General features: G+C 42.2%; 1 protein-coding gene and 1 pseudogene across 1 annotated transcript in view; one reads left to right on the top strand and one right to left on the bottom strand.

Annotated features, from left to right (window-relative positions):
* Nucleotides 1-24817, bottom strand: part of LOC118828694 (heparan-alpha-glucosaminide N-acetyltransferase-like) — a 378901-nt gene that overhangs the window by 260854 nt on the left and 93230 nt on the right. The gene's annotated exons all lie outside the window — the stretch shown is intronic.
* On the top strand, nt 18195-18679 carry LOC118828696 (annotated as a pseudogene).

Here is a 24817-nt window from a genome sequence, read left to right as displayed (position 1 = left end):
ACCTATTTGTGCCAGGCACTGGACAGAAAAGGCAACTGAGGTACATAGGAATTGTGACTTGCCTGATGTCACACAGCTAGGGACACAGTCCCCAGTCAGTGGCAGACCTGATACTAGGACCCAAGTCTCCTCACCCATAACCCAGTGGTTTTTCCACTGAACCACATCACCTGCACCATCACTTGAACTTGAACAAGTCACCTACTGAGATCATGCCCACAGCTGGACTACCTTGAGCAGGAAGCCAGGGAGAAAATCTTCTCAGAGTCTCATAGGTGAACCAAGGGTCTCCAGGGCCATGGAAGCTCTCCAATGAACAAGAGAAAGGACAATAAGAGGATATGACCCAAGTTGAATGCTAATAGTAGTTGGCATTTACCCTTAAGGTTTGCAAATCATTCTGCCTATATGTATGTATGTATATATAGATATATATGTATGTGTGTGTGTATGTGTATGTTAAATCTCCTTTGATTCTCACAATAATTTGTAGGGTAGTTGCCATTATTATCCTCATTTTACAGAAGAAGAAACTGAGGCTTTGAGCAGTCAAGCGACTTCCACAGGGTCATATAGTAAATGTTGGAGGAAGGATTTGAAGCCAGATCTTCCTGAATCTAAATCCAGTCTTCCGGTCACTGCACCACCTCTCTAGTGGAAAGAATTTGTTGTTTCTCTATGATGCCCAGTTCAGTGTGCACCATCTCTGGGAACGGTCTTGGAGCTCTATACCAGTTTCCATCTGACCTTACTTTTTGCAGTTGCTTCCTTCTCTTTGACTAGAAATGCTCTCTCTTTTCTCCCATCCCTACTTACTGCATAGTATTTTGAAAAAAATCCCACACCCCAGAACTACATCCACAAATACCAAAAACCATGTTCTACGAGGATGGCATGGCCACGGGGGAAGCTCCATCATGATGCTCAGCTCACAGTGGGTGGAATGGTTGAATAGTTGATGGAAGGAGCCAGCAAGAATGTAAGCAGGGACTTCGTCCTGTCCCCTGAACCTTCCTACAGTATCTAGGATCACAGGATCCTAGATCTAGAAAAGGTTCCAAAGGCCATCTAGTGCACTCCTCACCCAATTTTACAGATGAGGAAACTGAGACCCAGAGAGATCATGTGACTTGAATGGGATTACATCGGTAGCAAATGGCTGAGCTAGGATTCAAACTCAGACTCTGACTCCAAGTACAGCCTTCTTTCCACTGTTTCGTGATGCCTTCTTGCTCAGTGCTAGGCACATTGTAGGTTCTCACTTGAATTTTAAAGACTGTGTAAAAGGTAGTTACTTCTATAACCACTGCTCCTGGGAACCTGGTCACAGATCTACAGCTAGCTATCTGAGTAACTGTAATGTCTATGGACCTCAGTTCTTCATCTGTAAAATCAGGCCGCTGGACAGGTTAAGCTCTCAGGTCACTTCCACATATAAAATTCCATCCTTCTAAGATAAGTATAACATGGCTGATGGAGGGCTAGCCCTGGATTTAGAAAGGTCTGGGTTCAGGTCATGCTTCTGACAGATTCACAAGACTAGCTATGTCATTTAACCTTTCCATGACCCCAAGCAACTTTCTGAGACCATAAGCTACAGATGAGATGGCAATCTACATCAGTGAAGGGAATGTGACCACTAACAAAAACATGGGTCCAGAACAAAATAAAAATTCTATGTATGCCACAAATAATCTGAAAAGACCTTTGGTTTGGTGGCTTAGGGGACAAAAGTCTCCAGCTCCCACCATTTGTTTCTAGGACAAAGCAGTGGAAGCTCTTGATGAGATTCTGTCTATCGTGTATCTGAGCTCAGGACAGAGACTGGGTTTTACAAGACTTTACCACTCAGGGCCAACTCTTCAAACTTGGTGATGCTTCAAGGTGAGGAAAGAGGGGGTGGGGTGGGGAAAATGTCACTTCTCATTTCACCCGGCTTGCTAGAGAAGGAGCAGGACTCCGCTTTCCTAAAGACCTTTCAAGTGGTTGCATTAAAAATGTTTTCCTTCACAGTGACTTTGCCAGCTCCCACTGAAGTCTCCCCACAGACCACAGGATCTGAAAGGACCCAGAGATCCCCCATCTGCTCCAAAATGGCAAGAACTGCCAACTTCAGACCAATTAGCATTTGCATTATCATGGAAGAAAGAGATTTATAACCCAGGCCCCCTGATGAGCTATCTTTGGGAGAGATGAAGTTCAGACCTCTGTCGATTCAGATTTGTCTGCTTGGGAAGTTACTGGAACAGAAGACTCAACACTAATTTCAATTACAGTAGACTGCAAGCCCATTCATAAATATTGCCTTCGACACATTTCCCCTTTGCTGCTCAAGTCTGACCTTGAGTCACCAACACACAGACACAGACACAGACACAGACACACAGACACACACACAGACACACACACACACACACACACACACACACACACACTGTGCAAAGAGATGACTCCAGCCTTGAGAAGATCAAAGTGGGTGCTCAAGGTAAGCATATTATTTGAGCATGGGGGCTGGGGATGGGGGTGGCAAGGCAAGTTGCCAAATTAATATTAAGGCTCCCAAAAATTTCATTACATTAAATCCATGACTGGTGTCATCTCCTTACCATCCTCAGATTATAAGCAGTAAGGCAAAGGGGAGAGAGATCAGGCTTCAAGTTCAGAGAGACCTGGGTTCAAAATCTGCCCTGACACTTACTAGCTGTGGGACCCTGGGCAAGTTACTTAAACTCTGCGTGCTTCAAGCGCCTCCTTAAGACTAATCTACTAAGACATAGATAGATTGATTGCAGCTGCTTGGGTAGGGAGTACCCCACTCTAACAAGATAAAAAATTCTTCATGTATCATAAATTATATGTTGATATTATGTTATGTATCGTTTATATTATATATCATATACCCTATGTCAAATTATATATTGACATTACTGATGCTGATAAGGTAGGTACTAGGTTTTTAATTTACATTTTCAAGTCTTGTTAAAAGAAAGAGTCACTCATCCTGGAGACTACTGGATTCATAGTATCCTAGATTTGGGAAAAATAGCTTAATAAATTTAGGAAATTAAGACATCATTCTTAACATTTTTATGTATATCATGGATGCCTTTGGAGGTATTTGTTCATGACAAAATGAACTGAAATCTCAGAGGTTAGTGAAAATAAGGGTATAATTTTTTCCCCAGTCAAGTTCATAGATGCCCTAAAATCTATCCATGTATTACTTGGGAATATGTGGACCCCAGGTTAAGAATCCTTGATCTAGTCTAGGGGCCAGGAATCTGTGGCTTTGAGGACTGAATGCAAGGGCTGCACTTGAAGACCTAGTGGGCCACATGTGGCCTCAAGACAGCAGGTTCCCCACCCCTGGGCTAGTCCAATTCCCTTTTTACAGAAGATGAAACTGAGTCCCAGAGACCTTAGAGGGACTTGTCCATGCTCACCCAGGGAGTAGGAGCCAAAGTGATATTCAAGCCCTGCTCCCCTAACTTCTAATCTGGAAAGCCTTTTCAACGCTGAAGGGGGGAAGTAAATAAAATCATCCAAGTAACTGTAAAACTACCAATTCTGTAAGCCCCTTGACTATAATTTTAAATAGAAAATTGAGGTGTTTTGAATGTTGCCATGAACCCCTGGCAGGCTGATGACATACTGAGACTTACCTCATATTCAAAAAGTCGAGCCAACTGCAGCAGAAAGTCTAAAAGCATTTGTCAGCATGAGATCCTTCCACTATTATTCTACACAATTCTCTGATGGCTAAAATTGATGTGTGTGTGTGTGTGTGTGCGCGCGCGCGCGCGCGCGCGCGCGCGCATTTGCTGGAATGTCACCCGGAGTCAACGTGGAGATGTCAGACGATATGTTTAGCATTGTTTACAAGCATTTTTACAAATTGATGTCTAATTCGGAATGCAAAACCCCCCCAAGGACAAGATATAAAAATAAGGAAGCAATTACACAGCTATTGATTATGGATTAGACTAATGACATTACTGATTACATTTAAGGTTGCAGATCAGCTGACCTGTTATTTCAAGAGTCCATGTTATGAACTGAATAGGCCAATACATTCCAGTTTCTCACCAAAGATAATACATAAGATTCCCCAAGAAAAGAGGTTTGTTTGCTAAAGGCAGAGCCTAGTTCTAAGCCCCAGGTTCATTAAATCCTCCAGGGCTGGGTCCTCTGAGTTTTTGACCAGCTAAAGACCTAGAAGGTTATACTCCTTAAATCCCCGGGGTGCCAAGACCCCATGCTAAATTGTCCAGTAGGTTCACTAGAAGGATTGATTTTTCCAACTGTTTGACCACGGGCAAGTCACTTTAAGGTCCCTGGGCTTTAGTTTTCTCAGCTGTAACTCAGGGTTGGGCTGGTAAATGCTTAACAACTGGCTCGTGGGGTGGGGGGTGGGGGATGGAATGTATAAATAACACACTTTTAAATTTAATATGCATTATTAGACATTTTCTCCATCACTTTCTTAAGTCTTGACTGTCAATAAAACAATAAATCAAGCCCTGATTTGTAGCATTTGCCAATTTCTGAGGCATAAATGTTCACAATGAAGATTGAACAATTGGGTCTTGAGCCAATACAAGCTGGCTTCCATACTCCCCTGATTGGACTCAGTAGACTCTGAGGTCACTTCATTCATTCCTCTCCAGGCTGCAGTCCTCACTCTTCTCCAAAACTCTGTCTGAAATGTCCCAGAAACCTTTCCACCCCAGACGTTTGCTCCAGCTCTGGCCTTTACATGCTGGAAGTGCCCTTAGTACCTGCAGCCCCTCCCTCTGGTTCCCCCTGGAGCCTCCATTTGAAGGAGAATGCCCAGGTTGCCTATGTCTTCATTCCTCTATAGGCTGCACTCCTGACTCTCCTCTTGGATTTTTTCTACCATGCTTTTGTACCTGGGTGCCTTCACTTTCCTCTCTGTCTTTCTGGCTTTCCTTTTATGTTATTTTTTTTTGGCAGGGCAATTGGGGTTAAGTGACTTACCCAAGGTCAAGCTAGGACATGTGTCAAGTGTCTGAGGTCAGATTTGAACTCAGGTCCTCCTGACTCCAGGGCCGGTGCTCTACTCACTGCACCACCTAGCTGCCCCAAGACTTCATTTCAAACTTGAAGCAGCCACTTCCTGAGCAATGATGTAGTTTGGAGAAGGAAAGAATATCGACCCCAGGGATGAGTCAATTGGATTAAATTCAATAATCCAAGAAACATTTATAAAGCACCTACTATGTTCCAGGAACTGTGATACTATGGAAAACAAAAAGAGTCAAGCATAGTGCCTGGCACATACTTAATAACTGCTTGTAGATTGATTGATTGACAGCCCTGGAGACTTCCCTAAAGAAGAAAGAGGAAATAGGGCTGGAAACTAGAATGCAGAAGCAGAATTATATAGTCCAGTGGAAAGAATTCTGGCTCAGCCATCGGAGAAGCTAGGTTCCAATCCTTCTCTCAACCCTTATGACCTGTGTGACCTTGGGTGAGTCATTTACCTGCCCTGGGCCTCAGTTTTTTCATCTATAAGATAGACTAGATGAAATCTAAAGTCTCTTCCAGTCCTAGATCTATGATCCCAGGATCAATCTCCACTAAAAACAAAATGAAATCCCAGTAAGCTGTATGGCCCTCCTAGGGGATCTCGTAAGATGAAGGACTCCATGCAGCCAAAGTCAGTGTTCTTCAGGGAGCAGAGGGGGCTGCTATCAGATAAGTAGATATGCATGTCCTATATAGAATATTGCCATTGACTGTTATGTAATATATTGGCTGGCTGTGTATAATAGATATACAAATATACATAAATATATATAACATATGTACATGTTATACATGTATGTAACACATGTATGTACTGTCTACATGTGTATATGTATTATGCCTGATACATATACATATATAGAATACATATATGTTTATATTTTAATACCTTGTTTCATTATAATCTTATGTACAGTATTCTATATTATGCTTTCAAAAGCATTATTCTGTTTATTATTAATTATTATTAGTTATTAGTTGTTATTAGTCTGTAGGCTTCACCAGAACGCCAATGGGATTCATGACATAAAAAAGGATGAGAATCCCTGCTCTGGAGGAAGATTACACACACACACGCACACACACACACACACACACACACCAGCATACCAGAGAATTTTACAACAGGATCATAAAAAACATCCATTTAGAGCTGGAAGAAAACTTAGAGGCCCATCTACTCCAATCCATTCATTTTGTAGATATAGAAACTGAGGCCCATAGAATGACCTGGATAACATCATATAGGTAATCGGGGGAGAGCTGGAATGTGAAACCCAGGTCCCCTGACTCCAAAAGCCCATGATCTTTCCACTCCCCATTACACAAGAATGATGACAGTGGATGACTAGACCTACATCTGTATGGCTGAGGGGAGAAGGTAGGAGAGAGAACATATCGATGAGATTCCATTTCCATCAAAGTATGAAAGTAAATGAACATGGAAAGGAGCTGGTTTTCTTTAGGACAAAAGTCTCTAAGCTGAAGTTTCATGGTTTGCTACTGAATTCTCTCCTGGCTGAGAGAGATAGAAGGAAGGAGGTGGTTTCCATTCTACATATTTTTGGACTTTTCCAACGAACCTTTATGGGCTACTAATGATGTCAGATGGGCTCATCACAGTGAGTCTTGTCAAGGAGGGAAATGGTGGTTTGCCCTTCTTACTCCAGTCTTGCCCTTCAGTGATGATGGTGATGATGATGATGAGCAGCCTGGTCAGCCCACATGGGCAAAATATTTAAGATTGTCCATGGATTATCCATAGCTCAAACAAGTGCTCTACGGACAGGTTATCTCACTGACTATTCCCTGTCATCAGCATCAAGGTTCTTCAATTCTAATTTGGCAGGATCATCCCCTACTGGTTCCCCTCTATCCTGCTTTGCCAGTTGAAACATTGAGAATGGGATCAGCATTGTATATCTGCCTCTACTTCCCCACTTGACCTGCCTTCCCTCCACCCCAACCTTGAAGAGGAAAGAGAACACACATGCGCTCATGTGTGCACACACACACACACACACAGAGTCTCTCTCTCTCTGTCTCTCTCTGTCTCTCTGTCTCTCTGTCTCTCTCTGTCTCTCTCTCTCTCTCTCTCTCTCTCACACACACACACACACACACACACACACACACACACACACACAGAGTCAACTCGTGTAATCAACAGAGGAGAATAATTTCTGGTGACTCATGTGCCTGAGCTGGGTTTGAAACTTAATGAGGAATGACTGGCTATCTTTCCGCTGGTCCCTGGAGCCATCTAGGTCCCTCCCACACCACTACCACCCTTCTTTCCAGTCCTGAACAAATGAACACAAAAGTTTATGGGTTGGAAGGAACTGTCAGCTGGATCATTTCCATCCTGCACGTTTGAGTGGTGATAGGTTTTGGAACTATTCTTCAGTGCATCTCCCTCACATTCACCCAGACAGATTTAGGATTTGTCCACAAGCACAATGGCTGAAGCCAGTACAGCTGCGACTTTTGATTGGGATGGATCCTGGGGATGATTACAGCTGCAAGTTTTGGACTAATCCATGTTTTATTTTGTTTTGTTTTAATGGATGTGGTTGATACCTATCTACAGGCTTTTCTCCAGCATGGATCAGCATGAACAATTGCGTTGACCATTAATGGTCAGAATAGCTTTTGCCTCAACATTCAACTAGAGATTAAATCCTGTCAAATTCAAATTCAACATTTATTAAGCACCTACTCTTTGCTAAGTGCTCTACTAGGAGCTGTGGAAATAAAGCAAATGAAATAGTCCCTGTCCTCAGAGACTATCCTCTATGTGGGATGTGGGGGCGGGGGAACATAAAATAGATGCGGATAAGTAAATACAGATTATATACAAAGTAATGTAAAGAGGGAGGGAGATGGGGGTGAGAGGAGGGAGAGGGGGATAGGATGCGCTAACTACTGGAAAGATTTGTAAGGATTTCATGGTGGCATCCAAGCTATACTTCAAAGGAAGTTCAGGAGACTAGAGGCAGAGCTAAAGAGGGAGTGTCAATTCTACCTACTCTGAAGTTGGTTGAATCTGTCTGCTCTCCCTCCCTCCTGTTTCAGCCTCTTATTACTTTTTGCTAACTGGTTTCTTCCCCCTCCAATCGAACCTGCCCACTGCTGCCAGATAAGACTTCTGAAAGCACATTTCTGATCACATTGTTTCCCAAGATCATTCAACGGTTCGCCATTCAATGGCCTGCTGAATAAAGTCCCCACCCCTGAGCATGACTTAGCAGAAATGATTGAATGATGGGACCCAGAGAGTACTGTTTGATTAATGGGTCAATCTCAACTTGGAAGACATCTAGCAGAATCTGTGCTGGGCCCTGTGCTATTCAACACTTTATAAATAATTTGGATAAAGCTAGAGAAAATATGCCCATAAAATCTGCAGGTGGCTCAAAGCTAGGAGGGATAGCCAATAGTACCACTATGATCTAAAGTCAGGATCCAAAAATATTGTGACAGGTTAGAACAATAGGTTGGATAAAATGATAATTAGGAGAGAAAAATGTCAAGTCCTACATTTACATTAAAAAAAATTCTACCTCACAACTACAAGATGGAAGAGTATCAGCTATATGGAGATTTATGTGAAAAAAAATCTGAGGGTTATCGATGACTGGAAGCTTAGAATGAGTCAACAATTTCTCATGGTAGCCGAAAGCACTATTCTGATATGAGGCTACATTAAGAAGCATTGTGTCCAGAACAAGGAAAGAGATAGTCCCACTGTACTCTGCCCTGGTCAGACCACATCTGAACTGCTGTATTTGGTTCTGGTCACCATATATTAGGAAGGACACTGAAAGGCTAGAGGATACCCAGAGCATGGCAATCAGGATAGTTATGAGTACCACTGAAGGAACAAGGAATATTTAGGCTGGAGAAGAGAAGTCCTAAAGAGCCAGGATGGTTGTCTTCAAATACTTGAAGGGCTGTCATATGGCAGAAGGATAAGATTTGTTCTGTTTGATCCAAGAGGGGAGAAGAAGAACTAATGAGTCCAAGGTTGAAAGATGAAGACTTGGCCTTAATTTTAGGAAGAATTTCCCAACAATTAGAGCTAATCATAAATAGAATGACTTGGGAGATCATATGCTCTGTACCTCCCTCAGGGTCTTCAGATGAAGACTGAATGACCTCTTATTGAAGATGTAGAGGGAATTCCTCTATGCTTCTGTGTTTAACTAATAGCTCCTGAGGTCCCTTCTAATGCTAAAATTCTACGTTCTATAACATTTGAGGCCCTTCACATCCCTACCCCTAAGGTACATTTCCTAACTTATCTCTCATTACTCTACTTTGTGTAGTCAACACTCAAATGGAACAGTATCATCTGACATCAACTGAAATCTCTGTTCTACCCTTTGTCCACACTTCCTCCTGCCTTATAGCTTACATGTATATGCTGCTTTAAAACGTCTAAAAAGGATTTCCTTACAACACAACATCATCAAGTGCTATTTAATTTTTACAGATAAGGAAACTGAGGCTCAGATAGGTTAAGTGGCTTGGCCAAGGTTACATAGTTGGCATGTAGGAGAGTCACAACTTCATCTCGTCTGATTCCAAATTCAATGTTTTTCCCATAACACTGTGCTGTATTTCTCACTTAAAAATCCTCCCCTTTCCTCCAAGCTGGAAATGATTTTTCCTTTCTTGAGCTCTATATTACTTTGTCTGTAATGCTCTCCTCAACCTTGCATTTTAGTTATTTGTATCCACCCTCAGGTACTAACTAGCTTGTGACCCTGGGCAAGTTATAGAAGGCTGTTTGCCTCAGTTTCCTTATCTGTAAAATGAACTGGAGAAGAAAATGCAAGTCACTTCAATATCTTTGCCAAGAAAACCCCAAATGGGGTCACAAAGAGTCAAAGGACAACAATAAACAACTTACTTGTCTTATCCCCTCTACTAGATGACAAGCTTTTGGAGGGCAAAGACTGTGTCTGATTGGGACTACAGTCAGAGGACCTGGGTTTGGGTCCTGGCTTTGCTTGTGCAACCTAGGGAAATTTAACTTCTCCTGGTCTCAGTTTCTTAATTTGTAAAATAAAGAGCTTGGACTAGATGTCTTCCAAGCTTCCTTCATGCTCTAAATCTATGAACCCATGATTTATCATCATATCTCTCACAGTGCCTAGCACAGTGTTATTATGCTCATAGTATACGTGGAATAAATACAGGGGGTCCCAAAAGTCTTAGCACAATTTTCCACTTAAATAGATATGAATCTATTAAATTTTAATAGATGAAACCTTTTTAAAACTAAAACTTTTGGGACCCCCAGAATTTGTTGAGTTAATAATGGCCAGGCACTTAGCTCCCAAGAAGAAGTATGAGAAGGCACCTCTCATCCTTTTTCACAGAGGCAGGATAGGGGACTAAAGTGTGGAACAATGCATCTAATTTAAGACTTTGTTGATGTGTTGAGTAGTTTTGCTGAACTTTCCCCTTCTTTTTCATTCCTTTTTATAAAGAATTGCTTTTAGCATAGGATAATATGATGAGAAATGTAGGTGATGTAAAAACAAAAGATAATTGTAAAAGGAAGAGAGGTAGCAAGGGAAGAAGGAAGGAAGGGAGGAAGGGAGGGAGGGAGAGAGAGAGAGCAGGAGAGAGGGAGGAAGGAAAGGAGTAAGGAAGGAAAGAAAGAAGGAAAGAAGGAAGGAGGGAAGAAGGAAGGAAGGAAGGAAGAAAGGAAGGAAGGAAGAAGGAAGGAAGGAAGTCATTCTTTACTCTTGCCCTTTTTAGATTTTTTACATCTCTTTTTCCCAAGCATGGCTGTCCCTGCCTCCAACTTCATCCTTCCCACCCTTCCATCTTCATTTTCCAAGAAAAAGAATACCTTTCAGAGTAATATCCTCCTAAACCAAGGAGATGTACAAGGCAAAAGCAAAGGAATCCCACAAGCTCATGGGTAACCAGGCCCCAAGCCCCACCCCCTACTGAGGTCCTTTCCCTTTCTGGCAAGAGAAAAACTTGAGGCATTTAACTGAAGACACTTCCCAGATGTTGGCCAATTGATTAACTCTGGAGCTGCAGCATAATAGGCGAGTACATGAGGCTGGGGAATTGTAACTTGCAGCTCTTCCACTGCCTGACACTTTATTGATTAGAAAAACAGATTGCTGCTCTTGATATCGTAACACAGCATTGTAATTACTGTTGTCTGCATGCAGTATCAGACCTTCAGTCCATTTGGGCAAAATGTAATTCCCATAAGCACAGGAGGAACCCCCGCGAAGGGAAAATGATGATGGCCAAAAACCTAATTGGTCTTTCAGATCTATAGGAGAGTTTTTTTTAATAAAGAGAGAAAATGGATGCAAACTTTTCATCTCTTATCTGATGGGCATACAACCTCCGAACCAGGTGAGACTAGAAAGGATTCAAGTACAAATTCCTTAAGAATATGAACTCAGGCTGGCTTTGTGTGGAGGCAGAAAGAGTAGGTAGCTTGATAAAAGATGTGGTTTGAGAAGATTTGAACCCTTCTCCCTACCCATTTCTACCTTCACCATAGAGATTTTTTTTACCCATCAAACAATGAGGATCGGCATGGCATAGTGTACACTGGACTTTGGTGTCAGAAAGACCTCAGTTCAAGAGGCAGCTAGGTGACATGGCAGATGGAGTGTTATCCTTGGAGTTGGGAATACATAAGTTAAACTCCTGACTCAGACACTTACAAGCAATGTGACCCTGGGCAAGTCACTTAACCTCTCTTACCCTCAGTTTCTTCATCTGTATTATAAGACTAATTATAGCATTAGGATCCAATAAGAGAATATACATAAAGTGTTTTGCAAACTTCAAACTGTGCATAAGTGTTAGCTATTACTATTATTTGTGTGACCCTAAGTCACTTGACTCTTTTATGCCTCAGTTTCCCCATATAAAAAATTGGGGAGATGGATTCAGTGGCCTCTAAGGTCTTTTTTTAGCTCCAAGTCCATGATCTGATCCTATGACCAGATGTCTGAGGCTAGCACAATGCCTGCAAACAGTAGGCACTTAATAAATGTTTATTGATTGATTAATCGTTCCTTCAGGCAAAAGTAATAAAATCATCATTAAAAGGCAAATATGTTGTCCTAGAAGGGCTGATATGTTAAGTTATTATGAGCCATTAACACTTTATTCGGAGCATCATGATCAGAGGAAACCAGAAGACAAAAGTGCTACCACTAGTTTTTCCACTGATTGACTGAGCTATATTAGGCAATTAAGTCACTACCGTTCTCTGGACCTCAGCTTTTTCCAGTGGGAAATGGGGGGGTGGATTAACCAGAAGGAAGGAGATTTTGTTCCTTTTCTTTCCCACAAAATAGCAAGAAGTTGGGGGTAAGAGTAATCAGAGTTAGGGCTACTAAAAAAAATTCCAACCTCAAGCCCTGCCTAAAATCCTATATGCCAAGTCCCTAAAGTTCAAGAGAGGGGGAAAGGAAGAGAGAGAGAAGAGAGAGAAGAGGAGAGAAGAGGGAGGGGCAGGAAGAGTCTAAAAAGTTTCATTTGGACTGGAATGTGGAAGGCCTCAAGTTAGCTAGGTGGGATAGTAGATAGAGTGCTGGTTCTGGAGTCAGGAAGACTCATTTTTGTGAGTTCAAATCTGGCCTCAGACACTTCCTAGCTGGGTGACCCCAGGCAAATCACTTAGTCCTGTTTGCTTCAGTTTCCTCAATGATAAAATGAGTTGGAGAAGGAAATCACAAACCGCTCCAGTAACTCTCAAGAAAACCCCTAATGGGGTGTGAAGAGTTGGAAACAATTGAAGGTGACTGAATGTGGAAGGCCTCACTCCTTCCTCTCCATTCCATCTGCTACATTCTAGTCCGGGTCTTCATCACCTTAACCTGCTTTACCTAATTTATTACAACAGTCTTTCAGTTGTTTCCCTTATCTCCAGTCTATTCTGAATACCACCAGCACACAAATCTTACTAAAACATTGTTTTAATCACCTCCCTCCACTTGTCAAGGACCCACAAGGCCTTATCTGTATCATCTCTGTATCAAGTTCAAACCTCTTTGGTAGCCTTTCAAGGGCCTCCTCACTCTCTGCCAAACTAACAATTTAAACACTTTACATCCATATTTGTAAAGTGTGCTTTCAAAACATTTTCCATCAAACACCTCATTTGATTCCCACAACAGCCCTGTGAAGTGGACAGAAAAGAGATAAGCCCTCATTTGACAGATGGGGAAATTGATGATCAGAAAATTAGTGATTTGCATAAGACCACACAGCTGATTTAGTCCCCGAGTCAGGACTAGGACCTAGGTTTTTTGACTCCTGTTCTGGCTTTTCGAAGTTATTAGATTCAATTTTGATTGGGGCCAAAATGACAACTCTGGATCAGGGAACTGTTAGAAGAAAATGTCCAGAGGATACTGAGTCTTTGGATGCCCAGACATTTCCTTAAGTTGTTAAGTCTCTATACCTGCCCTTCCAATCCCAGTGTACCACTAATTAAGGAAAATTGTTCCCATAGTGTAATGTTGCAGCCAGTGGCAAGGAGCTGTCCAGCTCCAGCTTACCTAAGGGAAATTGGAAAGTGGACCAGTCTGTCCTAGAAACGTGTGCACCCACAAGAATCAGAGCACTGCCAAATTGGTTCTCCAGGATCAGCTCCCTGGAGCCTGAGTCTCAGATAAGGTTTCAGCTTGATCTTTGAACTTCTTTGATTCTGGAATAGACCTTGTCTCCTGCTTCTGGCCTCTGAATTCAGCACATATCTCATCCAGAGTCCTCATTTTTTATAAGCTCCCCCCAACCTCACCCCCACCATTTTTGGCCCATCTCTAAGGGATATCCCTCCAGTTACAGTTGTGTCTGGCTCCCCTGCCCCCCAAAATCGTAGCCTATACAATGAACTCTCCAATGAGCAGGAGCAGTTCACTCCCCACCTCCTTCCTCTTATCATTACTACACTCCACCCCCTTGAAATCTGTGAGTGTAAATAGAACAAACATATTAAATGAAATAATGTCAAAAATTAATAGCTTTTTATGACTATCAATATATCATGCTGTGGCACAGCCAAGACCAGCATTGTGTAAAGGGCAAACTTAATAGCATGTGAAGGAGAAAATGAAACTCAGATCTTAGAATAAATATGAGCAGAAGTCTGAAATTTCTTTTTCAGAAACTGAAATAGGCAGGAGTAGCAGGTCCCATCATATGAACTGCACTGCGAGTCACACAGGAGGACTTCCCAAACTGTGGTGGAAAGAAGGATGGACTTGTAGTACTACAAGATCAGAGTTCAAATCCTAACTGTTAATTACTTACAATCTATGTAGCTGCAGGCAAGCCTCTTAATGTCTCTGATCTTCATTTTTCCTCATCAAGAAATTGAAAGGGTTAGACTAGATGATGTCAGAGGATGTTTATTATTATAAATGGCTCTATGATCCTAGGTGATAGTTTTGGAGACCTTTGGAGAAGAACAGGACATCATTTGTGATCCTGAAGAGAGGGCATTAAAAGAATGGAAAGAGAGACTAGACTAGCACTGAAAGCTTGAGAGTGAACCCAACTAGCTAGCTCAGATTGACCTATACTCAACCCCAAATAACAAGGCAAACAGTGACGTGTGCAATGAGGACAAAGTAAGAATATAGTTCATAACCCTTTCCCCAGACCCCCTACACAAGCCCTCTAAGGCATAGGGTAAGGGGAGTCCAATACCACCTTGTAGCTACCTCTCTGAGACAATGGTTGCCATAATCTGGATATTGTACCTAAAGATTACCACTTAAGAGGCTCTTACATCCTCAGAGGGCAGGTTTCAGCACAGCACAGAGATTTTCATAGGGATTTGTGACTGGTAGACTTGCCCAGGAACTGAGAGCAGGGCAGAACTGTATCTTTGGGTGCTTGCCTAGTGTTTTCCCCTCCTCAATTCAAAGCACACCAAGTGACATCACACTGGGCTCCAGATGGTGGAGGCAAGAATTTTGGATAGCCTTTCTGGGCAATGGGTGATTTAAAGTCTGGATGCAGTAAAAAGAATAACTCAATGTGACTGGAATTCAGCTGAAACTAACAAATACCAGTTAAAGGAACAGACCTGTCAGGAGGATAAAGATTTCCTTTAACCATCTGGATTCATTGAATCCCAGGATCTGACGGGATACAAATCCATCATCATGGCAGCATTACTGGCAGTGCTGGCGGACTAGCATTGAAAAGAGTGTGTGTACACGCAGTATATCAGATCTGTTCCAAGACCTAGAAAGCCCATGGATGCCCATGATATCTGACTCGGGGATTAGTGGAAGATGCTATCATATAAGTGCAGGAGTCAATGTACCTTTCAAGAACCCAATCAGCCCAATCTGCTTTGGTCCACATCCTTCATGATGCCTTCACTGATAACCCCCTCCCTCAGGCCACTCCATTTGACCTTTCCCAGGCATCCCTCGTGTTGCGAATTCTTACCATTTGGGGGATCTGTGTTGTAACTATCTTCCTAAGACTTCCTCCCTAAGACTCTTTGAGGATAAGGTCTGCATCTCATTCATCTTTGTAACCCCAGCAACCAACATAGGGCCCTATACACAGTAGCTGCTCCATGAGGACTTACTGAATGAATGAAAATGATAATTAAGAAACTTCCCATATCTCAGCAGAGGAAATTTTACTGAGAATGGAGATATGCTCACAGAGCTGAAGCCAACTTTGGGGCCTTGGCAGTGGTGGAAGAAAAGATTCATCCTGACAGACAGGCTTTAAATAATAGATCACTTTTATATAGTGCTTTACTATTCACAAAACACTTTCTAAACAACAACGCCTTAAGACAGACGGTAGGAATTTTATTATTTCCATTTTTTGAATGAAACTGAGACTCAGAAAGATTATTTGCCTATGGTTTGCGCTGCTAGTTTCAGAACTGAGTACAGTTTGTGTGCCACCCTGGTGGAAGGGCAGAGTCTTACTGTTAGTCATGACTTTGAGGGCTGGTCTATAGTTAAGCTATCCCACAAAGGTAAACAGTAATGGTCAGGGCAAAGTTTCCAGGACCACCTCAAGGCCACAGGTTCCCCACCCCTGCTCTAGTCTGCGCTTTTCCAGAGTTTCCCATCATTCCCAGTTAATATGGCCTGTGCTGAGCCCTGCACAAAGGAATAGCACACAAACAAGCCTTGTCCCACTCAGAGTCCTACAAGACCTTGCAGTCTCCAAGAGTCCTCAAAGCCGCTTAAATCTGAGTATCCTCTCAGCCAGGAGCTCTTCAATATGAACCACCATTACTTGCTGCAGAGGGGGAGCACAAAAGATCTATATAATCACAGGAAAAAACAGAACAGTTCCAGGAGACTCTTAGCATTCTCAGGTACCTAGGGCCCAAAAGCTGGCAGGAATACAGATCTCATATCCGGGAAGGAAGCTGTTTCACTGAATTTTTTAAGAAAAGAGAAGAATCCATACATTGCATCTAATGGTTCAGGGTATGAAAGACCATATTAATCAGGGGGGAGGAAGTCAGCACCAGTTGATTAAAATCCAGGGGTTCATTAAAACCACAGTATTTAATGAAGTACAGAGTTCAGCCCGAAAAGAACAGTTATTTAATAAATGAATTCAAGTGAAGAAAGGTCAGCAGGAGTGGATTTTATCTGGGGAACAGGTCTATAAAGGACACATCACAATGTTCTCTGGGCAGAAGGGTAATGAAAATATCAGGGCCTCAAAAGAGAAGAAGAAAAATATGCCCAGGTCTCCATCAACCTCAGAGAAGGAATGAGGGAGTATACTTGCCATAGGCTTCTTCTAATGATGGTTCAAAAGTACAGGGACTCCTGGAAGGAGTATAAATCCCTAAAAATAATACCCGGTATCTGTGGCTCTCTCTTCTCTGAAGATTCTCCAAACATAGGCTTGGTCTTTCACACCTACAACATCTAACAGGAACTCATCAATTAGACAGAAGTCTCTAGGAAGACAATGTAGCTGTTTTCAGCTATTTGAGGGGCCCTCCTTTGGAAGAGGGATTTGGTTTGTTCTGTTGGGGCACAAAGGGCAGAACTAGGAGCTATGAGAGAAGGTTGCAAAAAAAAATAAATCTGGGCAGGTAATAGTTACAGTAGATAGAACACTGGACCCGGAGTTAGAAAGATCTGAGTTCAAATGTGACCTCAGACACTTACTAGCTGTATGACCTTGGGCGAGCCACTTAACCCTGTTTGCCTCAGTTTCTTTATCTGTAAAATGGAAATAATAATAGTGCCTACCTCCCCCCAGGGTTGCTGTGAAGATCAAATGAGATAAGATTTGCAAAACATTTAGCAGAATGCCTGGCTATATAAATGCTAGATATTATTATTAGGGGCAGGTAGGTGGCATAGTAGTTAGAGCACAGGGCTTGAAATCAGAAAGACTCATCTCCATGAGTTCCAGCCTGGATTTAGACACTTGGTAGCTGCGTGGCTCTGGGCAAATTATTTAACCCTGTTCGCTTTAGATCCTCGTCTGTAAAAATGAGTTGGAGAAGGAAACAACAAAGCATTCCAGCATCTTTGCCAAGAAAACCTCAAAGTGGATTCATGAAGAGTCAGATAGTACTGAACCACAACACACTGAGTAGTAGTAGTAGTAGTAGTAGTAGTAGTAGTAGTAATAGTAATAATAATAATAATATGGGCGGAAAAGTTTCTAATGAGTTGTTGTTCAGTTGTGTCCAACTCTTTGTGACCTTGTTTGGGGTTTTCTTGGGAAAGATACTGGAATAGTTTGCCATTTCCTTTTCCAGCTCATTTTACAGATGAGGAAGCTGAGGCAAACAGGGTTGAGTGACTTGCCCAGGGTCACACAGCTAGTAAGTGTTTGAGGTCAGATTTGAACTCAGGTCTTCCTAACTCCAGGCACAATGCTCTATCCACTGCACCACCTACCTGCTCTTCTAATGATGAGTTATCCAAAAGTGTTATGGCTCCGTCAGCAGGGAGTAAATTACCCCTCACTAGAGCTCTTCAAAGACTAGATTACCAGTTGTATGAAGTATGTAAGAGAAAGAATTTGTTGGCAGATGCCACCACTGGGAGTCCTCATCTTGGTTCTGTCTGCTTAGACACCTATCCCCGCTGCCTCTTCCTCTGCTGTCAAGCCCAGTCCAAGCATCTATGGCCATGGCCAACCCCAATGTGTACTTCAACATCACTGTCAATAATGAGCCCTTGGGCTGGTTTACTTCTGAGCTCTTTGCCAACAAGACTACAAAGACAGCAGAAAACTTCCATGCTCTGAGCCCTGGAGAGAAGAGATTTGGTTACAAGGGATCTTGCTTCCACAGAAAGGTGGTGACTTCACATGCCATAATGGTACTGGTGGCAAGTCCATCTATGGGGAGAAATTTGCTGATGAGAACTATATCCTGAAGCACATTGGTCCTGGGATCTGGTCCATGGCAAATGCTGGACCCAACACAAATGGCTCCCAGTTGTTCATCTGTATGCCTAAGACTGATTGGTTGGATGGCAAGCATGTGGTCTTTGGCCAGGTGAAAGAAGGCATGAACATAGCGGAAGCCATGGAGTGTTTCAGTTCTTGGGATGGCAAGACCAGCAAGAAGATCACGATTGTCAGTTGTGGACAACTCTCATAAATTGTTTTTTTTTTTTTTGTTTTAACCATCAAACCGTTCCTCTGTAGCTGGAGAGAGCACCCTCAAACACATGTGCTCTCACTTGCTGCAGTTCTCTTTGGACTTCATTTCCTTTTTACTTCCACAAGTCTGGCTAGACAACAGAGTTAAGTTTATGATTATGAAATAAAAACTAAACTACAAAAAAATGAAGGAAGAATTTGTTTCTAGGTATTGGTTGGACTAGATGGCTACTCAATTTCCTTCCAACCCTAAAATTCTGTGACCCTGTGAGAGGTGCAGAACAAGGCATGCCCTTGGGCAGGGACAGTGATGCTTTCCCTTATAATCACATAGCTCCTTCTGCAGCACAAGGAACATATTAGATGCTCAATAAATACTTATTGATAAGCTGGAATAACCAGAATGTTATGTATTTGCTCAAATCTCCTACCTCCTTCATCTTGAAACCCTCCTGATTTCTCCCTGCTCATAGTCTCCTAAGCTTATGATCCATACCATTCCTTTAAGACATTAAATATTGTAGTCATTTTATGTACATTTAACCACCAGGGGGTGCTGCTAATCACTTGGCTGATACTGTTCTTGTGTAAGTATCAGAAATTGATGATCCCATCCTAACTCCAAGGGTTATATAGTCTACACAACCCTGGAAACCACTTGGGAAAAACAGCCACCCCTGAGTGGTGTCCCACAGTTATGGGATTCAGGGGTGTTTGTTTAGTCTAGGGATGTGGTCTGTTTGGATTTATCTAGTTGGAAATTGTCTAGCTCCAAGTCACTGGGAAAACTCTACCATCTTATCTTTTCTTCCCTGTTGTATTTCAGTGGATCCCAAACAATCAACTGATAAACAAATATTTACAAAGCATCTACTATGTGCCAGGTACTGTGGAATGATCTGCACAAGTACAGCTTCTTGACCACACACACACACACACACACACACACACACACACACACACGCACCCTTTACTTCACTTATAACATGCAAGCACAAACTTTTTACTTCACTTACAACACACATATACACACTACCATATCATAAAAGTAAAGGAACTTAGAAGTAAAAGAAATTAAAACAAATCAATTAAAACCTCCTATGTATACTGCTATACCACAGAAGTAAAGGAACTTATAAATAAAAAGAATCAAATCAAATTAATTAAAACCTTAAAGGTTGTCTGTAGCTCCTCCTCTGGCTGCTTTTCTGACCTTACCGGGACCTCCTATAGTATTTTCTGAAGGCTTCTCAGTGTGTCTGTCTCATCAGTTGGGCTTTATGGGGTTCTGATCAGTCCTTACTCCCTGTTCATTGTGGGTGAAGCAGCAGAGTCAAGAGAAGAACTCAGTATGGAGATTCATACCTCTCTTGAACTACTTTTTCTAAAATGTCCCCCTGAACATACCATTTCTACTCCAGCCCTTTTACTCTTTTTTATATTGCTGTGGCATTATGGCTAGGCCCAATCCTACAAGTAGAATGCATGGTTCTTCAGCTGCCATATCTTGTCTTATTGGACTATAAGCTCCTGGAGGGCAGGAACTTAATCTTATATCCATTTGTACCCTTAGCAGCTATCAAAGTGGTATAAATAGCATGGTAGCATAGAATCACAGAATCTAAGAGTTTAAGGGACCACAGAAGCCAACTAGTCCAACCCAAACCTGGATGTGGATCCCTTTCTGCGACATGCCCAGGTAATTATCCAAGCCTTAGCCTAAAGATGAGCCTCCAGTGGTGAGAAAGCCATTGCTCCCCTAAAGTAGTTTATTCCACATTAGAATCACTCTATTTGTTTGGAAATGTTTCCTTACATCAAACCTAAATTTTCCTCTGGGGCACATCTACTCACTAGTTGTATCTTGCCTTCTGAAGCCAAGTGGAACAAGTCAAGTTTCTTGTCTATTTAACATCCCTTAGAATCCTTGAAGATGGCTATTGCATGAGCCCCAAGGCTTCTTTTCTCCAGACTAAACAACACTAGTTTCTTCTACTGGTTCTTATATGGCATGATGTCAAAGCTCTTCACCATCCTGGTTACATCCTTCAAGCACCCTCTTGTTTGGCAATGTCTTCCCTAAAATGTGGTGCCCAAAATTGAACATAATAGTCCAGGTGTGGTCTGACCAAAGGAGAATTTCCTGATCACTTTCCTGGTCCTGGACATTCTTTCTCTCTAAATACAACCTAGTACCTCATGAGCTTGTTGGACTACCTTATATATCTTGAGCATCAGTAACTTAGCCTTCTAAAGGACCCTGTCAACCCAGAAAATTACCCAGTGTTTTCCATTTTCAAGAGGATGGATTCCTCGCTGATGGGAAGTACAAAGGTATTTCCATAAATCTCATTTTTCTTGCAGGTGTAATGAGTGCAAAGCTGGCCTGAGCATCAATTAGCTCCAAGTTCAAATCTGGCCTCTGCATGTACTAGCCATGTGACCATGGGAAAGTAACCTAACCTCTCAATGTTCCAAGCAACTCTTTAAAGACTAAGTTGCAAAGAAGGTGAAGACCTGCATTGATAGAGAGAATCTGCTCATCTAGTTCCCTATGCCAGTAAAATCATAGATCCAATTTCTAGTTCTTTTCCCATCTCTTGTTCATCTCCAACCTGGTTTCCTCCAAGTTCCAGTTAATGTGTTTCAGGTACTAAGCATGGACTTACTGACAGAGGCCTGCGTAGCTCTTCTACTTCTAGCAATTATTCTCATGTCCCCTTTATTGGGGAAACTTAAAAGAAAATTGCTTCCATGACTTTGTGGTGATTACCATGCATTCTAGGTAAGAATCCATGTTAGCAATCCTGTGGCACATATTGGTATTCTGAGCAGGGTATGATTAGAAGGCCGGAGCAGAAGAAAGTGAAAGACTGAATGGGGAGCCAGTAACCCTTCAGATATCTGTAATTCTGTTGAGGGGCAAGGGAGGAGCCTTACCTACTTACACATAGCCAGGAATCAAGAAGGAAGAAAATAAACAAGCAAATAAACAAATGCATATCTCTGGAATATCCAAATATATCTCACTGAGTCCATAAGCTAAAGTTTATATACTTACTTCAATCTTCTCATCCTTCTCAAAACCTGTTTATCCTTACCATGCACATGATTTTAACAAGTTGTTACCTGGGTCCAAAGCCCAAAGCAAATTAGAGGTAACAAATCAGGCCTGAGGAAAGGGCCTGCTATAAGCAGGTAGACTGATAACAAGTGAAAGTTTGATAGAAAAGGAGACAGATAAACTGCTAAAAGCAGACACAAGAATTAAAAAAACACAGCAGTTTGAGGAGCACATAATAATAACAATAATAATGAGGATAATAATATAAACAATTTTTTTGATAACTAAAACAATGGCTTTTAATGGGAGCTGGGGGCATGGTTACAGTTACAAAGTCCAACACAAAACAAGGAGAGGGAACTGGGTAGGAAGGTTACAAAATAAAGGGACCAACAGTAGGGTCTGGTAGAAAAGATGGTCCAGAGATGCCTGAGCCAGGCTAATACGGCCTCTCCCGTCTGTCTTGTCTGTGTTCACCCCTTGAGTCCATCTTGCCAGGTCCAAAGCCACCTCTGTCCCCTTCACCCCTGCCCCCTCGGAATCCCCCATGGTCCCCACCTCTGCCTCAGTACCCTCCACGGTCATAACCACCTCTGCTACCTCTCCGATCATTTCCGAAATTACCCCCCATATGAGAACCTCCAAGGTTCTAAAACTTAAATAGCAGTTAAAGTTTAAAAGTATTGCTTGCAAAATATTTTATGTATTTTCTCTCATTTGATGTAGGACAGGGCCAAATAACCTTATGTTCCTTGAGAGAGCATCCCTGTGTTACAGACTACTACAAAAATAAATGTATGCAATGATGAATTTGAATCATCTTGAAAATTTTTATTCCAGTTATCTTTGCCTAAGGAGGTGATGATCATAGGACCATAAATCCAGAGCTCTACGGGACATGAGCGACCAGCAAATCCAACCCCCTGATTTTACAAATGAGGAAACTGAGGCTAGGGTGGCTAAGAGACTGGCCCAAAAACCACACCAGAAGTAAGCAAAACATAGGATCTAGAGTTGAAAGGGGTCTCATAGGCCACCGTATTAGGGATCCTTGAAGAGTTTGGCCTTTGTTTCCTTTGATTAATTCAGTGTCTTTGATTGAGTCTTACTAGGTGCTTGCTAAATCCCAGGCCCAAACTCCTATTAGGTGCTAAGCCTATGTGGCTGTGAATTGGTAACTAAGGTGGGGCTCCAGGTGGGGCCAATGAAGGGAGGTGCTAACTCCAGAGCCAATAGTAAGAGCCTAAGTTCTGGTCGCTCAGATGATGTTTGATGACAGCTAAAGAGTGCATAAAAAGGGAAGACAGAGCTATTTGCTTAAGGCTGTCACTCCTGGAGGCACGGGACTCTGGACAGCCTCTCTAAGGGCCTTCTGGCTGAACTCGGATGTTGATGGTTTTCTTGCAGCTGCTAGCTGGATTGGTGAAACAGCCACCTAGTCCAGCTTCCTCATTTTACCAATGATGAAATTGAGACCCTTGGAATTGAAGTGATTTGCTCAATATCACACATGTAATAAATGTCAGAGGCAGGATTTGAACCTGTCTTCCCATCTCCAAATCCAGCGGTCCATTGTGCTGTGTAGCCTCTGACAAGAGAGGCTATCTAGAATGATCCATTCCTTGAGGGTCCTGATTACCTAAAATATTCTAGGCAACTCTAAAACTACAAATCACAGATAAGGAGCCTACCTGCATTAATAAAGAGAGCTTCCTCACTCAAGAATTCCATACCAGTGAAATCCCAGGTCCAATCTCTATCCCCAAACCTATCTAGAATGATGTCCTTTGCTCCTTCCCAGAACCAGAGTTGACTGGAACCAACAGCTCAGAATAATTGAAAAGGGAGCATTGCATTCATTGTTAATTAGATGCTGCAGGGAAAAATCCCTGCCCTGCTGAGCAGTGGAGCTGAGAACAGAGAAGCCCAATATTCATCATTCATCCACAGTACAAGTGGTTAATTAAAAAATCTTCATAACAGGAGAGGTTGATGGATGGTTTACATTAACTATCTATTCTCCAGGAACTGGAGGAAAAACGCCCCCACTCTTGCAAGCCCTGGGGATAAAATTTACAGGCTGCTACTTCTGTCCCTCAGGCAAGCATTGGGATGAAAATAGATGGAGCACAGAAAGGGAGAGGCAAAGGTCAGCAGTTGGAGTGACCATGAAGAACTGAACTCAGGCTTGACAGAACTGGGTTTGGTATATAAAAAAATGAAATAAAAAATGAAAAAACACCAGCAACGTTTCTCCCTGAGTGATTGGGGTCACACAAAGCTAAAAAGACATATGTCTGTATAGGAGGTTGCACAGAGGCATTCCAGTCAACAAGAGTCCTGACAGAATTATTATTCTCAGCAGGGTAGTGTGGACCTGGGGCACTAAGCTCCCACAGAAAATCCCTGAGAGGACCATGGACAGGTTTAACCAATTACACTACTGACCCCAGGCAGGAGCCTTCAAACCCATGGGCTCTCTAGAAAAAAAAAAAACAACAACAAAACCAAAACACCAACAGGGTTGCAAATCCAAGGTTGTCCTCAGTCCTCAATTAACTTGGGATATGTGAAAGAGTATGAAGCTAGAAGTCAGGTGACCTGAGATGTTAGTCCTCAATATGCTATCAAGTACGCAACCCTGGACAAATCTAGGCACTTTTGTGGGCCTGAATCTTCATGTCTATGAAATGAAAAATTGAGCTATCTCTATCTCTACTTTCTCCCTCAGCTCTAGAATTCCATAATTCTACCATTCTAACTTACCTTGGGACTGGGCTTGTCCTGGATACTTTGCTAACATTCGAAGGAGTTCTCTGACTGACCATCAGCTCTTCCATGCAATGTTTCCTGCAGGTACTCCTGGCAATGCTGCTACTATCTAGTATCTCTCTTTTCCATCCAACACACTAGAGGATTCCACAAAGCTCAAAGCAAAGAAAGAGATTTTGGATCTGCTCCATTCCAGGGTGAAGAGAGTACATGAATCAAGCTTGAGTCTAAAAAGATGAAAATCAAAAGATCATATTATTGATGACAAATAACTTGCCCAGGGTCATACAGCTTGTTGTT

Source organism: Trichosurus vulpecula, chromosome 8 (assembly GCF_011100635.1).
Source record: "Trichosurus vulpecula isolate mTriVul1 chromosome 8, mTriVul1.pri, whole genome shotgun sequence".
Classification (NCBI taxonomy): domain Eukaryota; kingdom Metazoa; phylum Chordata; class Mammalia; order Diprotodontia; family Phalangeridae; genus Trichosurus; species Trichosurus vulpecula.
This window is presented reverse-complemented; position numbering and strand designations above follow the sequence as displayed.